A 16,701-nucleotide genomic window follows, 5' to 3' on the forward strand; every position below is an offset into this window, starting at 1 on the left:
TGTTTTTTTTTTTTGGCGGGGGAGGGGGGGCATAACCAGCCCTCAGTCGTAACCATAGAAACCCAGGCGCTGTCCAGGGAACAGTCTCGGCTCCTGGCCAGGAGAGGAAGGGGGGGAAGCAGGGAAGGCCGATCCTGCAGCTGTTCACCCCCAGATCTCAGATCCACTGCAGGACACCCCGCCCTGTGTGTCTCTCTCTGGGGCACCACGTCTGTGTGTCTCTTTGTGCATCTGGGGGGTCTTGTTGCAGCTGTGCGTCTGGCTGGTTGTCTCTGTATTTCTCAGTCTGTGCGTGTCGCTCTCTTTGCCGCGTGTCCCCATGCCTGGATCTGTCTTTCTCTCTATGTGCATATGTGTGTCCCATGTTCTCTGCTTTTTATACGAGTGTTCTCCTCTGCTTATGTGTATATGTGTGTGTGTGGGGGGGGGGGGTTAAATTATTTTGGGATAACCTGGAGGATGCCCTGGCGAGGTCTCCAGTGTCGACCCCCTGCTGCTGCACCTGCCACCAGCCCATCACCCACCCAAGGAGGCTGTGATACCCAGAAGCAGGACAAAAGGGCATTATCTACCCCAGGAGTAGCAGATCTAAGCCATCCCCCACCCACCCCCCATTCCTAGGTAAGAGAGCCCATGTCCTACCTGTCTTGTGCTATGCAGATGTGTGCACACAGCTGGGCTGGGGGAGGGGAGACGGAGGCCCAGGACCAGGAGCTGGGACTGGAGCACAGCGGGCTTTGTTTCTGCTGCTTCCTCCTGCACAGGGCGTGTGTTCCTCCTCCACCAGAGAGCTGGGAACATTGGGAGGCAGCAGCCTCAGCACCCCACACCCTCTATTCCCAGCCAATCAGGGCCCAGCTCGGCTTTTTAAAAGCTGATGTCATGCCCTCTCTCCCATTCACACGGGCAGTGGGGCGGGCTCAGCCCCTCTCCCGGCAACAGCTGCTTAATGCAGCAGGGGCTGGGTGGGGGGAGAAGGGAAATGGGCAGGCTGGAAGTAGGGGGCTGGTTAACCATATCACTGCCAAGGCTGAGCCCACCAATTTGGCTCTGATACTCTCGCGGAATACTAGATCGGCTCACGTGCAGATACACCCAACTCCTCTGTGCTATCCAGACAAAACAGCTTCTGAAAACAAGAAAGGGTGCGCATATCAGTTTTAGGCGCACAACTCAGGCGTGGGGGAGGGGGTTACATAAAAGTGACTCACGCTGAGATTATACACAAACAGGGATTTTGCTACAGTCTGCTCCCTTATTTGCACTCAGGCTGGGTTTTTGTTTGTTTGTTTTTTGCCACTCTCCGTCCAGTATTTTCAGCCTTTGTGCTCTCTGAATTTTTTTTTTTTTTTTTTGGGGGGGGGGGTCCCCTGGTATTTTCATCCCTTGCTTACCCTACATTTTGCTGCCGCCAGAAGTTTATGCTCCTGCTGTCTCTGTATTTTCTTGGAGTCTCTGTCCAGCATTTTCAGCCACCTGCGCTCTCTACATTTTTATCCCCTGTTCTCTCGATAGTTTCCTGGAATTTCTCTCCAGTATTTTCAGCCCGTGTGCTCTCTGCATTTGTTTGTGTGTGTGTGTGTGTGTGGGGGGGGGGGGGGGGGGGGGGGGGGGTCCTCGGGTATTTTCATCCCCAGTTTGCTCTACGTTTTGCTTCCTCCAGTAGCTTTCTTCCTACTCTCTCTCTCTCTCTCTCTCACTGCATTTTGCTGGAGTCTCTGACCAGTATATTCAGCCACTTCGCTCTCTGCATTTTGCCCAGTTCTCCTCTGTATTTTTAGCTCTTGCATGATCTACATTTTCCCCAATGAGATCTCCGGGTTCTGCCACCATGGAGCTGAGTGAGGTGGGTGTCCATCGTCCTCCCGTCTTCCCCCCTCTCCTCCCTGGTCTTTCTCATACAGTCATCTGCCCTTCCAGGCATTAGTAACTTGCTCTTTCCTGTGCCAGTCTGGTTGCCAGAGAAACAGAGCTGCTTGCCAGTTCCACTTTAAGGGCTGCTTGGCACTCTGCCCTGTGGCAGTTAGAATGGGTCAAAATCTGTTGATTGCAATCCCAAACAGGCAAAGCCCCCTCCTCCCCCAGAAAAAACTTTAGGGAAGTAGAGACCGCCCTGATTCTCCACACTCAGAAAACACCCAAACCATCACTGCATATCCATCTGGGTCCATTTCTTTCTGTCTCCCATCTCCTGCCTGTCTCATCACTCAGTCTGTGTCTCCCTCTCATCTTTCTGTCTTTCCCTTCCTCCCATCTGTGTCCTGCACCTTCTCTCTAGCTGTCACCTTCTCCCCTCTGCCTGTCAGTCTCTCTGTCTCTGTCTCTCATCACTTCCTGCTTTCTCCATGTCTCCTGTAGTAAGGACATGAGCCTTGGTACCAGTGGTCTTCCAGTTCTGTTGTATGCCTTGTCGCCCCCCCCCCCCCCCCCCCCCCCCCCACCACACACACACACACATACACACCTGATTTCACATTTCATCTTTTTTATATGCTATTGTAACATCTTGATATTTGATATGTCTAGCGCCTTCGACATGGTTGATCACGGAATACAACTATATATTCTCGAGTATTTCGGAATTGGAGGCAACGTTCTCAATTGGTTCAAGGGGTTCCTAACCACATGATTGTACCAAGTGACATCTAATTCAACTACTTCAGCTACATGGACACCTGAATGCGGAGTCCCACAGGGATCCCCCCTCTCACCGACCTTATTCAACTTAATGATGATACCCTTGGCGAAACTACTATCAAACCAAAACCTCAACCCATACATATACGCAGACAATGTAACGATCTACATCCCATTCAAACAAGATTTAAAGGAAATTTCCAATGACATCAACCAAAGCCTACATATCATGCACACATCGGCGGACGCATTTCAACTGAAACTCAATGCAGAAAAAACCCAATGCCTAATACTCACCTCGCAACATAACACGAACAAATTCACCACCATTAACACACCAAAATTGAATCTTCCAATTTCGGACACCCTAAAAATTCTTGGAGTTGCCATGGACTGACACCTAACACTTGAGAATCACGCGAAAAACACTACCAAGAAGATGTTCCACTCAATGTGGAAATTAAAAAGAGTAAGACCTTTCTTCCCAAGGACCGTCTTCCGCAACCTGGTACAATCAATGGTACTCAGTCATTTAGATTACTGCAATGCACTCTACGCTGGCTGCAAAGAGCAAATAATCAAGAAACTTCAGACAGCTCAGAACACTGCAGCTAGACTCATATTCGGCAAATCAAAATATGAAAGTGCTAAACCCCTACGAGAAAAGCTACATTGGCTCCCACTCAAAGAACGCATCACATTCAAAATATGTACCCTAGTTCACAAAATCACCCACGGAGACGCCCCAGCCTACATGTCAGACCTGATAGACCTTCCACGCAGGAACGCCAAAAAATCATCCCTCACATTCCTTAATCTTCACTTCCCCAACTGCAAAGGTCTAAAATACAAACTAATGCATGACTCAACCTTTTCCTACGTGAGCACACAATTCTGGAACACGCTGCCGCGCAACTTAAAAATGCTCTATGAACTAACCAACTTCCGCAAACTACTGAAAACTCATCTCTTTACCAAGGCATACCACAAAGACCAACAAATATGAACTCAAATATAAATATCCTGAACTGCCTTACAATATTTGCTTGTTAAACTACTAGTATGTTCTATCTTTTTCATGTACTCAAGATCCTTCTATAATGCTAAATGTATATCTTTTTAAATGCTTCCACTATTCATGATGTATTGTAAGCCACATTGGGCCTGCAAAGAGGTGGGATAATGTGGGATACAAATGCAATAAATAAATAAATAATGTTTTACAAACTGAAAATCAAACTCTAGGGGAGAAAACAGGCTCAGGAGAGGCAAAAGGAAGTCACCGTTATAATCGAGGTCTTATCATGTTTATTCATAAAATGACCTAACAGATGGTAAGTAATAAAAGTCCTCCTTTTATTACTTGGCATATCAAGACAAACAATGATGCAAAACTCAAAGCTGGGCGCTGCAAATGGGGTCAAATTATCTATGGAATAAGCCTGGGTGAAATAAAAGGTTATTGGACCACTTGAGGAGGACAGGAAGTCCTTTCCTGCATCAGGGGCTTAAGATAGAAATAAAAAAACAGAGGGGAGTACATTCAGCTAGCAAAAGGCAAATGCCCAGAAGTAGCTGCATTCTTAGGTGGCCCCTGGTCCTATGACTGGGCTGTTGCTTAGGGATGAGGTAGGGTTGAGGTCTCACCCCAGGTCAACTGAACAAGCTGATCCTGTCCTGGTTACCATTACATGCCTGGATTTCTAGTTCTGATTTTCATAGGACAAACCAAAGGGTGAATCAGAATTATAGCTCTCCAAACCGCATCTGGGCTGTTGATGTTAAATGCCGTCAAGTCTGTGTTGACTCATGGCGACCCTCTGAATAATTGCTCTGCACTCTGTTTGGTCTTCAGTCAGGTAGTTAATCATGGTTCGAGTGGCATCATCCATAACTGCTGTTATTGAATCATTCCATTGCATTACTGATCTTCCTCTTTTGTGTTGACTTTCAACCTTGCCAAGCATGATGTCTTTCTCTGATGACCTCTCTTCACACAATGCGTCCCAAGTATGAAAGTCAAAGTTTTATTTGAGCTTCTCCAATACTGATTGATTTGTTCTTTGGACAATTCATGGTTTTCTTGAACATGTAATTCCATGGTAACAATTGTCTTTCTTATTCACTGTCCAACTTTTGTATCCACATGACATTATCGAAAATACCATGACTTGGACAAGTCAAATCTTTGTATGCCAAGATACATGTCAGATCTTCACGTGCAAAGATGTATCTTTGCTTACAAAGATTCAATTTGTCCAAACTGTAGGAAAGGTGTGATTTTTAAGAGGGATAATGTTGATTATATTGTATGTTTTTGTTTTAATTTTTTATTATTATATATGTTGTGCCGTGAACCGCTTAGGTTTAAGCGGGGTGTAAGTTTTATAAAGAAATTAAATATTCCAATAGCCTCATGTGGATGCAAAAGTTGGACAGTGAAGAAGCAGGACAGGAAGAACATCGATACCTTTCAATTATAGTACCATATTACTGCATATACTGTGTATTGCCCGAAGAACAAATCAATCAGTACTGGAGGAGATCAAATCTAAGCTTTCCTTAGAAGTTCACATGACAAAACTTTGACTTTTATACTTCAGACACATAATGGGAAGACAAAGATCATTAGAGAAAGACATCGTACTTGGTAAGTTTGAAAGTTAGTGCTAAAGAGGAAGACCCACAATGCGATGGATTGATAGAGTAACAAAAACAATGGATTCTAGGCCATCAACTATGAGCTGCCTTACTGAAGTGTGAACATTTAGCTTGGATGCAATAGCTGAACTGGGCCTTTATGTGCAGTGAGGATGGTGAAGACCTCCAGAGCCACCAAATCTGCCTGCTCTCTCTCCTGGCTGTGTTACCACAATCTCTGTTCTGCCTTCTCCTCAAATGATTTCTGTCCCACCCTGCATCCCTTTCTAGTGGAATGTCTCCGTGGAAAGACAATCACTTTCTGAATCAAGTTGAGGATGTTAAGAGGATATTGCCTGCTTGAATATTAAATAATCACAATGATAAACCCCCTCCAGCCCCTAAAATCCAGGAAGGCAGTAAGAGAAAGGTGATCATTATGAAATCCTCTGGCTCCACCTGCTGACAGTTGAGCATAGCAAGAAGACGAGGCAGGAAGGGTGGAGTAATGAAAACTACATTCCCAAATTCTCCATACATGTTATGGAAATAAAATAGAGACCAGCAGCTGGATCTGATGTCTGTCCAGGCAGAGAAGGTGACATCTATTCTCTTCTTATTTCCACTATCCATGATGTATTGTAAGCCACATTGAGCCTGCAAAGAGGTGGGAAAATGTGGGATACAAATGCAATAAATAAATAAATAAATTCCAGAGTTCTCTTAAGCAGTGGCGTTCCTAGGGGGGCTGACACCCAGGGTGGATCGCCGATGTGCCCCACCCCCCAGGTGCAGCGCCCCCCCCTGGAACAGCGTGACACCCCCCACCGGCGAAAACCCCCCCCCCCCCGATCCCCCAGCAAAAGAACCCCCCCTGGGTGCACGCCGCTGGGGGGGGTGCCGCGCGCCTGCCGGCTCTTCGTTTTCATGCTCCCTCTGGGAGGGAGCATGAAAACGAAGAGCCAACAGGCGTGCAGCACCCCCCCAGCGGCGTGCACCCGGGGCGGACCACACCCACCGCTCCCCCCCCCCCCTTGGTACGCCACTGCTCTTAAGATCCTTCTGGTTAATCCTATCAAGCTTCAGTCACCAGACCTTCAATAAGCTTTACCTTTCGCTGCACAGTTTAACTGAAACAGAAGCTGAAGTATGTGTAGGCAGGGTTGTGCTTTGGGTAAAACATTTCTCCTGGATTCTGCCTAAGGGCTGTTACCTTGATTGAAGTGAGAGAGGTCCTAGCTGCGGGTATCTCAAGTGGTCCAGATTACATACTGTCAGAAACAAGATACAGGGCCCAAGTGCGCTGACCCATCATAACAATTATGTTTTTTTAACATGAAGCACCAGATTCTTCACTGATATACAGTTCCTGACACTCCTTGCATCTCCTAAACACACTAAATACCTGACACTCCCTCATTTTATTTACTTATTTATAACATTTTTATGAGCAAAACATTTTAAAGTAGATAAAATGCTAAAAAGAAATAGTGTAGAAAATAAAAGAGGTATCATATCGGACTACCATAAGCTCATACAAACATCTACACACACCAGAGTTGTGTGTGCAAAATTTCTATTTATTCTTATATTATTCACACACACAAACCCTGGTACCCCTCCTAACTCCACAGGTGGGATCCTTCTGGTGAATGCTGTGAGGCTGTTTCTAGTCCCTGTATCAGGCAGAGCACCCTACCATAAATTACAAAAGGTACGGAGAAAGAGGACAAAAATGCTAAAAGGGATGGGACAACTTCCCTGTGAAGAAAGGCTAAAGCCACTAGGGCTCTTCAGCTTGGACAGCAGACTGCTGAGGGGAGATATGATAGAGATCTATAAAATAATGAGTGGAATGGAGCAGGCAGATATGAATCACTTGTTTACTCTTTCCAAAAATTCTAGAAGTAGGGGGCATGCAAAGAAGCTACTAAGTAGTAAACTTAAAACAAACCACAGAAAATATTTCTTCACTCAATGTGTAATTAAACTCTGGAATTTGTTACCAGAGAATATGGTAAAATCAGCCTAGCAGGGTTTTAAAAAGGCTTGGATAACTTCCTAAAAGAAAGGCCATAAGCCATTATTAAGATGGGCTTGGGAGAAATCCACTGCTTATTTCTAGGATAAACAGCATAAAATCTGTTTTACTGTTCTGGGATCTTGACAGGTACTTGTGACCTGGATTGGCCACTGGTGGAAACAGGATACTGGGCTTGATGGACCTTTGATCTGTCCCAGTATGGCAACATTTATGTTCTTATCAGCATTATGTTCCATTTGAATTTTTTATAAGAGGATGTTAATACTCAGCGTGTTCACTAGATGGCAGCAAAGTATTCATTATTGGATAATCATATTACATTGGTTTATTTATTTGGATTTAGCTCACACCTTTCTCAATAGTAACTCAAGGGGAGTTACATTTAGGTACAGTAGGTATTTTTCCTGTATCTTGAGGGCTTACAATAAATTTGTACTTGAAGCAATGGAAGGTGACTTGTCCGAAATCATAAGGAGTAGCAGTGGGATTTAAACCACGCTTTCTTGGCTGTGAGCTTGGGACTCTGACCAGTACACCATCAATTCTTGGGAACCATATAATTTGCATGCTATTATTATTATTTATTGCATTTGTATCCCACATTTTCCCACCTCTTTGCAGGCTCAATGTGGCTTACAATACATTGTGAGTAATGGAAGTATATTAGGAAAATAGTGTTACAGCAGGATTTTTGGTAACATGATAGTGATAAGACATGGTAGGAAGGGTTTTTGTGCTCAAACCTAAGCACTAAGTAAGACTTGTAGAAGTGAGCAAAATTTCGTGCACTTTGCATGCAAGTTGGGTATGTGACTTGTTTATACCACAAGAGATAGGGGGATATGAACTGCGTAATCCTGTGAAATTATAGCCTCAGGTATGGGCTAAATTGTGTCTTTAAAAATGAGTAATGTTTATCAATTAAAAAGTAACTAATCCTAGAAATCACATACTCTCATTTTAGGGACCTTTCAGGCAGATGCAGTTTTTAGGCTGTAGAAAATGAAAAACATCAAAGCTCTGAATAAAATTGCATTGCCCTATTCTACTGACCCCGTAGTACACAGAACTTATGAAAGTTGCTCAAATGTACCCATCCAAACTTTTATAGCCTTTATCTCTGTTATTTCTAAGCCTGCTTTTGGTATCTATTTGCTCAGCAGGTCACATATTGTGTCTGAAATGTAGTTCAACTAAACAAGTTCAGGAGTCCAAAAGCCCCCTAACCCTTTTATGTCCACTCCCTATCCCCTATTCCCTGCCCCAGTGTGGTCTCCCATTGCTGAAGCCCACCACCCTACCACACACCCCCTCCCCCACCCCAAGTCTACAGGACTCCTGTTTAATGCGTCTTCCTTTCTGCCCCACCAGCCATTTTTAAAATTCTGCTAGGTCGGCTGAATTCTTCAACCTCATTTCATATTATACTAATATAACTTTTTCAACATATATAGCAGGGAGCCAAATTGATTTTTTTTTTTTTAAGATGTTCATGTAACCCTAGGCAGCAGAGGTTTTTAGAAAGTTGACAGACAGGAATGCTGTCTCCCCGCCTAACACATACGTCTCTAGGGAGTAGAAACCCACGAGAGACGTATGTGTTAGGCGGGGAGAGTCTGATAGGTACTGAGGGGGAGAGGGATCTTGGGGTGATAGTATCCGAGGATCTGAAGGCGACAAAACAGTGTGTCAAGGCAGTGGCCGTAGTAAGAAGGTTGCTAGGCTGTATAGAGAGAGGTATGACCAGCAGAAGAAAGGAAGTGTTGATGCCCCTGTACAAGTCATTGGTGAGGCCCCACCTGGAGTATTGTGTTCAGTTTTGGAGGCCGTACCTTGCGAAGGATGTTAAAAAAATGGAAGCGGTGCAAAGAAAAGCTACGAGAATGGTATGGGATTTGCGTTCCAAGACGTATGACCAAAGACTTGCTGACCTGAACATGTATACCCTGGAGGAAAGGAGTAACAGGGGTGATATGATACAGACGTTCAAATACTTGAAAGGTATTAATCCGCAAAAAAATCTTTTCCGGAGATGGGAAGGCGGTAGAACGAGAGGACATGAAATGAGATTGAAGGGGGGCAGACTCAAAAAAGATGTCAGGAAGTATTTTTTCACGGAGAGGGTGGTGGATGCTTGGAATGCCCTCCCGCGGGAGGTGGTGGAGATGAAAACAGTAACGGAATTCAAACATGTGTGGGATATGCATAAAGGAATCCTGTGCAGCAGGAATGGATCCTCAGAAGCTTAGCTGAAATTGGGTGGCGGAGCAGGTGGGGGGAAGAGGGGTTGGTGGTTGGGAGGCTAGGATAGGGGAGGGCAGACTTATACGGTCTGTACCAGAGCCGGTGATGAGAGACGGGAAATACTGCTGGGCAGACTTATACGGTCTGTGCCCTGAAAAAGACAGGTACAAATTCAAGATATGAGTTTATCTTGGGCAGACTAGATGGACCATGCAGGTCTTTTTCTGCCGTCATCTACTATATTACTATGTATGCTGTCCTGCATTATAAAAGTCATCATCTGAAAGTTTTAAAGGACAGCATTCCTGTAGGTCAATTTTTGAGACTTCAACGGTTGTGCAGCACAAGAGACTCCTTTAGGCGTGCTGAAAAAATGGCTGGCGGTAGTGGAGGCGTGGGTTTTGGGCATGCACCGATCCTTTTTTTTTTTGCGTGCTTCTAAAAAAAGGCCTCTTTTTTTGCCGAAAATGGACGTGCAGCAAAATCAAAATTGCCGCGCGTCCATTTTGGGTCTGAGACCTTACCGACAGCCGTTGACCTAGCGGCAAAGAATCTGGCTGGTAATGACCTACGCGCGTCAAATGCCACGGCGTGCATCCGAAAATAAAAAATTGTTTCAGATGTGTGTATCAGACGTGCGCCAAAAGTGAAATTACTGCAAGAGCCATGTGGTAGTCGGGTGGTAACTCCATTTTGGCGTGCGTTAGGTGCGCATAGATGCTTACGCGGCTTAGTAAAAGAGGCCCTTAATGCGCAAGCTTGCAAGTTAACAGAGAGGTTCGAACAGAGAGGGTATCCTAAAAAAGTGATTCGTTCAGCTTACAAACGGGTCAGCAATGCCCTTAGATGTTGGTTGATCAAAGATATCTCTGATCGACAGAAACAAGAATCAGCTATACAATACATCCTCCCTTTTAGTACCTGGGGGCAGCATGGACACATATTATCCGGAAGCATTGGTCTATACTTCAATATTATAAACAGTTCTCTGAGCAACTCCGGATACCATATACTAGGCCTAACAATCTGGGGGATCTTTGGTCTAATAATAGACAAGAAAACCAACGGGTTTAGATAATAGGTGGACACGCTAGTTGCCAATATTGTGTATACTGCCGGTATGCTATGGTTACTTGAGCCGTAATTCACCCAAGAACGGGTAAAGTATTTGAGTAGAGTGAAATGGGTAGGCATGAATCGCTTGTTTACTCTTTCCAAAAATACTAGGACTAGGGGGCACACAATGAAGCTACAAAGTAGTGTGTAGTTTAACTCTGAAATTCGTTGCCAGGCAATGTAGTAAAAGCAGTTAGCTTAGCAGGGTTTAAAAAAGGTTTGGATGGCTTCCTAAAGGAAAAGTCCATAGACTATCATTAAAATGGACTTGGGGAAAATCCACTGCTTATTTCTAGGATAAGCAGCACAAAATGTATTGTACTCTTTTGGGATTTTGCCAGGGACTTGTTACCTGGATTGGCTACTGTTGGAAACAGGATGCTGGACTTGATGGACCTTCGGTCTGTCCCAGTGTAGCAATACTTATGTGCAATACAAATTATGAATCAGATCAAGTTGTGTATGGAATACAATGTCCTTGATCGAAATGGTATATTGGATAGACTCCCTGCAAAATCAAACAACAGATAGGGGAGCATCTTAGAAATTTGCGAAATCATAAAAAAGATGCTCCGCTGGTGGATCATTGGACATCGCACAATCATTTGGACCATGAATTACGATTTGTAGTACTGTCTAGAATTAGTTTAAATTAGGGGGGGGGGGGGGGGTAGGGGATGTGACGTGTCAGCTAGATGATACAAAAGGAACATTTGATCTATGATTGGGCAACGGTTGCCCCCAGTGGTTTATATAAAGAAATTGAATGGATAACCTAAATGACAGACAACAAGCTTGAACCAATCAGGGCTTGAGTATTTAAAAGTTGTAAGCAGAAAGAAACACAAACTACAACACATGTGTCAGCATTTTCCGGCAGTAGAGAGGAAGCTGAAGAGACATTTATGCAAATAAGCTACGACAGTAGATAATATTAAAAAAATAAGATAATAAATGTTGAGTAAGGTTAAATGTTTTGAAAGAACGAGAACTTAAGAAATATTAATTGGGATATTGTATTTTAGATTGCCGTTCTCCTGAAGACGGCATTGGAAGGCGAAACGTGGCACCGCATTGAGAACGTTTAATGTTATGAGAGAATTTCTTCTGAAGTATAAAGGTGAACTAAGGAAGTGACATGTCTATTTTTAAATAACTGATTTATTGAAAACATCAGCAAGAAAATCTTAAAAATAACAGCAGATAGTCTGGTAAGAGATGGGAGGTAGGGGGGTGGTGCAATGATGGATTACAAATGGCCCCTTTTACTAAGGAGCGTAGGCGTATATTCATGTCCAACGCGCATCAATTTGGAACTACTGTGAGGCCCGGGCAGTAATTCCATTTTTTACGTGCATCTGAAAATATTTTTTATTTTCTACTGCGTGGTGTTAACCGGGCGGTAATCAGGAGTGTACACATGCTGACGATTACCACCTGGTTAACACATGAGACCTTACCGCTAAGTCAATGGGTTGTGGTAAGGTCTCAGGCCCAAAATGGACGAGTGCCAATTTTTATTTTGCCACACGTCCATTTTCAGCCAGAAAAAAGGCCTTTTTTGCAGGCGCGCTGAAAATTGGACCTGCGCACGTCCAATACATGCCCCTACAACAGCGCAGGCCATTTTTCAGCACACCTTAGTGAAAAGACCCAATAGTGAGGTAAATGGTGATTGCATCTCATGTGGTATATGCACTTATTTACACTGAGCACCAAAAATATTAAAAAATAAAATTATAAATAAAATTTAATTTTAAAGATTAGGGTAAACATGAACACTGGTGACAAGTTAGTAGCTCATTTTACAAAGGTCAGAAGACCAGACAGGAGAATCCAGTTTACAGGTAGGTCCCAGGAGAGTGGCTGAATGTTGGAGTACATGAACAGTGGTATGCTTGGGACTCTCTGTCTTGGTGTACAGGGTCACTCGGGAATGGAAACACCTCCAGTGGTTAGGGGTGCGATTTATACTAGACTTCCATGTCTAGCTGGCGAATCAGAGCACGGTTTTAACTATTGTGCGCTGTGTAAGTCATTGTCTTATTATGTTGAAGTAAAGTAAAGATTTACCGCAGCAGTCGAAAAACAAATCAGCCCTAAACATTTAGTTCATTGGTCCCTGAGGCTTTCTAAAGCATTTCCTACACAGTAAAACCAGAGGCAGCTGTGTGCACAGATCTCTCATCAAACAAGACATTATGGTGGGGCAGAATGCAGGACCTCTGGCAGGGGGCTGTGGAGCAGATGTGCAGAATGCAGGACCTTGGGCAGGGGGCAGATGTGCAGAATGCAAGACCTCGGGCAGGGGTTTGGGGGGCAGATGTGCAGAATGTATGACCTCAGGCAGGGGTCTGTGGGGCAGAAATGCAGAATGCAGGACCTCGTACCAGGGGGCTTGCTGTGGGGGCAGATGGGCAGAATGCAGGACCTTGGGCAGGGGGCAGATGTGCAGAATGCAGGACCTCAGGCAGGGGTTTGGGGGGCAGATGTGCAGAATGTATGACCTCGGGCAGGGGTCTGTGGGGCAGAAGTGCAGAATGCAGGACCTCGTACCAGGGGTCTGTGGGGGCAGGTGGGCAGAATGCAGGACCTCGGGCAGGGGGCTGTGGGGCAGATGTGCAGAATGCAGGACCTTGGGCAGGGGGCAGATGTGCAGAATGCAGGACCTCGGGCAGGGGTTTGGGGGGCAGATGTGCAGAATGCAGGACCTTGGGCAGGGGGCAGATGTGCAGAATGCAGGACCTCGGGCAGGGGTTTGGGGGGCAGATGTGCAGAATGCAGGACCTTGTACCAGGGGTCTGTGGGGGCAGGTGGGCAGAATGCAGGACCTCGGGCAGGGGGCTGTGGGGCAGATGTGCAGAATGCAGGCCCTTGGGCAGGGGGCAGATGTGCAGAATGCAGAACCTCGGGCAGGGGTTTGGGGGGCAGATGTGCAAAATGCAGGACCTCGTACCAGGGTTCTGTGGGGCAGAAGTGCAGAATGCAGAACCTCGGGCAGGGGGCTGAGGGGCAGAAGTGCAGATTGTAAGGTGTCCTCTTACTAAGATGTGGTAAAAGCTTCCCCGCATGCTAAGCCCAGATTTACCACAGCATAAAAGTCAGGCATTTTCTTTTTCTGTTTTTTTTTAATGTTCCCAGTAGTGGCACAATGCAGCTGCAAAAAAATAATTTGTGGGCAGGTAAACGCGAAAGCCTGGCTAACTCTTCCATCAAAGAAATATTTTCACAAATAGCTAATGCACCTTCAGTGCACACAAACAGCCAAAATTCCATGCAATGCTTTGACGCATTATTTTCCAGGCACTAAACCTTTAGTAAAAGGGCCCCTAAGAGGCATATTTTCAAAGCACTTTGGGAGGCTAAGTTCCATAGGTTTCTATGGAACTTTGGGAGGCTAAGTGCTTTGAAAATGAGCCTCAATGTCTGACCGTGATTGTAAACAGTCCCAGGCCTCATCTCCTTTTGTGGCTCTTTTCCCTACAGTTTTGCAGTCTTCATTCCTGCACTCGTTTTACTCCCATCCTTCCTCATCCACCTCCCCTTTCCAGCCCCCTCACAGACCCTGGGAGAGGTTTGCCAGACCAGAGCTCCCCACTAGCATTTCTTCATTCACATTACCCCCTGCTGCCCCTTTCTCTAGGGCTCTTTGTTTAGTCACTGCCACACCCCATCCTTGCTCAGCTGGGGGGAGAGGATTGTTTTAGAAAAGAGCAATTAAATTCTCTGCTGCCAGTGATTTTACCAGGACCACTGAAAAAGTTTAACAGGTGATGAATGCAAGCTGTGGTAGACCCATGAATCTCTAACAGGCACACACACATGCCCTGTGCTCCTCCTCCTCCCTTGATCCCCCTCAGACTGTCAGACTTGTGAGTTCTTGTACCAAGTAGAGCGCTGCTGAGCCCGGTACTCAGACCAGGTTCTGTTTGGGGCCTGGACAACGGCGGGTTTCACCTGCACTGACCGCCGTTCCCCAGAGGTTGAGCCCCTAGGTGCGGGCAGCCTGCAGGACTTCAGGTCGGAGCTGGAAGTGGGGTGATGAATGTATTGGCCAGGCAGGCAGCAGGTCAAGAGAGTAATCCAGGTACAAGCGACAGTCAATAGGCAGGCAGCAGGCAGAAGGGTAATCCAGGTACAGGCGAAAGTCAGTAGGCAGGCGGCAGGCAAGAGAGTAATCCAGGTACAGGCGAAAGTCAGTAGGCAGGCAAGAGAGTAATCCAGGAACAGGCGAAAGTCAGTAGGCAGGCAGCAGGCAAGAGAGTAATCCAGATGCAGGCGAAAGTCAGTAGGCAGGCAAGAGAGTAATCCAGATGCAGGCAAAAGTCAGTAGGCAGGCAAGAGAGTAATCCAGGTATAGGCAAGTCAGTAGGCAGGCGGCAGGCAGAAGGGTAATCTAGGTACAGGCAAAGTCAGCAACGAGGGACCAGTAGATAAGAAGCAGACTACAGAGTTAGAAACTCCTACCAAAGTAGAAGTCGAAGCATGGAGTCCAGGGAGAGCTCAGATGATAAAGTGCTGGCCTCTGACATCGGCAGGGAGAAGGGGCACAGCCATAGTACAAGAGCAGGGGAAGGAAGAACCAGAAGACCAATAGGAGAGAAGCAAGAGAAGCCAGGCAGAGAGAGCAGAAACAGGTGCATGGAAGCAAAGCAATTAAGGAGCCTGCAACCATCTCTCTCTGAACAAACCCAGAGAGTACTATACACACATGGCTCAGGGCTGTGTGCCAGTCAAATGTGTGTGACCCCGCACAGCCTGAGGAAGCTGTTTGCGTTGAGTTAGGGTACATGACACAGACTGACCATGCCCCTCCTTCACACTCCCCAATACACCACTGGAGAAAAGGAAGAATGGATCAGGAGTGGGGTGGAGAGCCCTTCAGGGCTGTACTTACAGAGAATTTCACTCTTTAAAGGGTCAAATACATCTATCACATGTGTAAGTCTGAAGTAGGAGATTCTCTAGGACTGGTCTAGTTAGTGTGCGTGTCTATGAGGGTCTCGGTACTGAAATAGGAATGAGATTCATCCATAGAGAGCTTCAGTACTGGAATAGCAGGGTTTGCATTACGGAAGGAAGGAGGTGCATTAGCAGAGCTGTGTGTGAGGGTCTCAGTACTGGAATAGCAGGGGGTGCAGTAGGGCAGGAGGGAGGTGCATTAGCAGATGAGGGTCTCAGTACTGGAATAGCAGGGGGTACAGTAGGGCAGGAGGGAGGTGCATTAGCAGAGCTGTGTGTGAGGGCATCAGTACTGGAACAGCAGGACAGGAATGAGGTGCATTGGCAGAGTTCTATGTGTGTGAAGGTCTCAGTACTGGAATAGCAGGGGGTGCAGTAGGGCAGGAGGGAGGTGCATTAGCAGAGCTGTGTGTGAGGGTCTCAGTACTGGAATAGCAGGGGGTGCAGTAGGGCAGGAGGGAGGTGCATTAGCAGAGCTGTGTGTGAGGGCATCAGTACTGGAACAGCAGGACAGGAATGAGGTGCATTGGCAGAGTTCTATGTGTGTGAGGCTCTCAGTACTGGAATAGCAGAGGGTGCTGCAGGGCAGGAATGAGGTGCATTGGCAGAGCTCTGTGCGTGTGTGAAGGCCTCAGTACTGGAATAGCAGGGGGTGCAGTAGGGCAGGAGGGAGGTGCATTAGCAGATGAGGGTCTCAGTACTGGAATAGCAGGGGGTGCAGTAGGGCAGGAGGGAGGTGCATTAGCAGAGCTGTGTGTGAGGGCATCAGTACTGGAACAGCAGGACAGGAATGAGGTGCATTGGCAGAGTTCTATGTGTGTGAAGGTCTCAGTACTGGAATAGCAGGGAGTGCAGTAGGGCAGGAGGGAGGTGCATTAGCAGAGCTGTGTGTGAGGGCATCAGTACTGGAACAGCAGGACAGGAATGAGGTGCATTGGCAGAGTTCTATGTGTGTGAGGCTCTCAGTACTGGAATAGCAGAGGGTGCTGCAGGGCAGGAATGAGGTGCATTGGAAGAGCTTTGTGTGTATGAGGGTCTCGGTACTGGAATAGCAGGGG

General features: G+C 46.3%; 1 long non-coding RNA gene across 1 annotated transcript; it reads left to right on the top strand.

Moving 5' to 3' along the window:
• The first annotated feature begins 1,567 nt into the window (after window positions 1-1,567).
• Window positions 1,568-15,942, top strand: LOC115464923. Its single transcript, XR_003941289.1, has 3 exons — window positions 1,568-1,581; window positions 14,804-14,807; window positions 15,855-15,942. It is a non-coding gene; the product is annotated as an uncharacterized LOC115464923 (long non-coding RNA).
• The last annotated feature ends 759 nt before the right edge of the window (window positions 15,943-16,701 follow it).

Source organism: Microcaecilia unicolor, chromosome 3 (assembly GCF_901765095.1).
Source record: "Microcaecilia unicolor chromosome 3, aMicUni1.1, whole genome shotgun sequence".
In the NCBI taxonomy this organism is placed as follows: domain Eukaryota; kingdom Metazoa; phylum Chordata; class Amphibia; order Gymnophiona; family Siphonopidae; genus Microcaecilia; species Microcaecilia unicolor.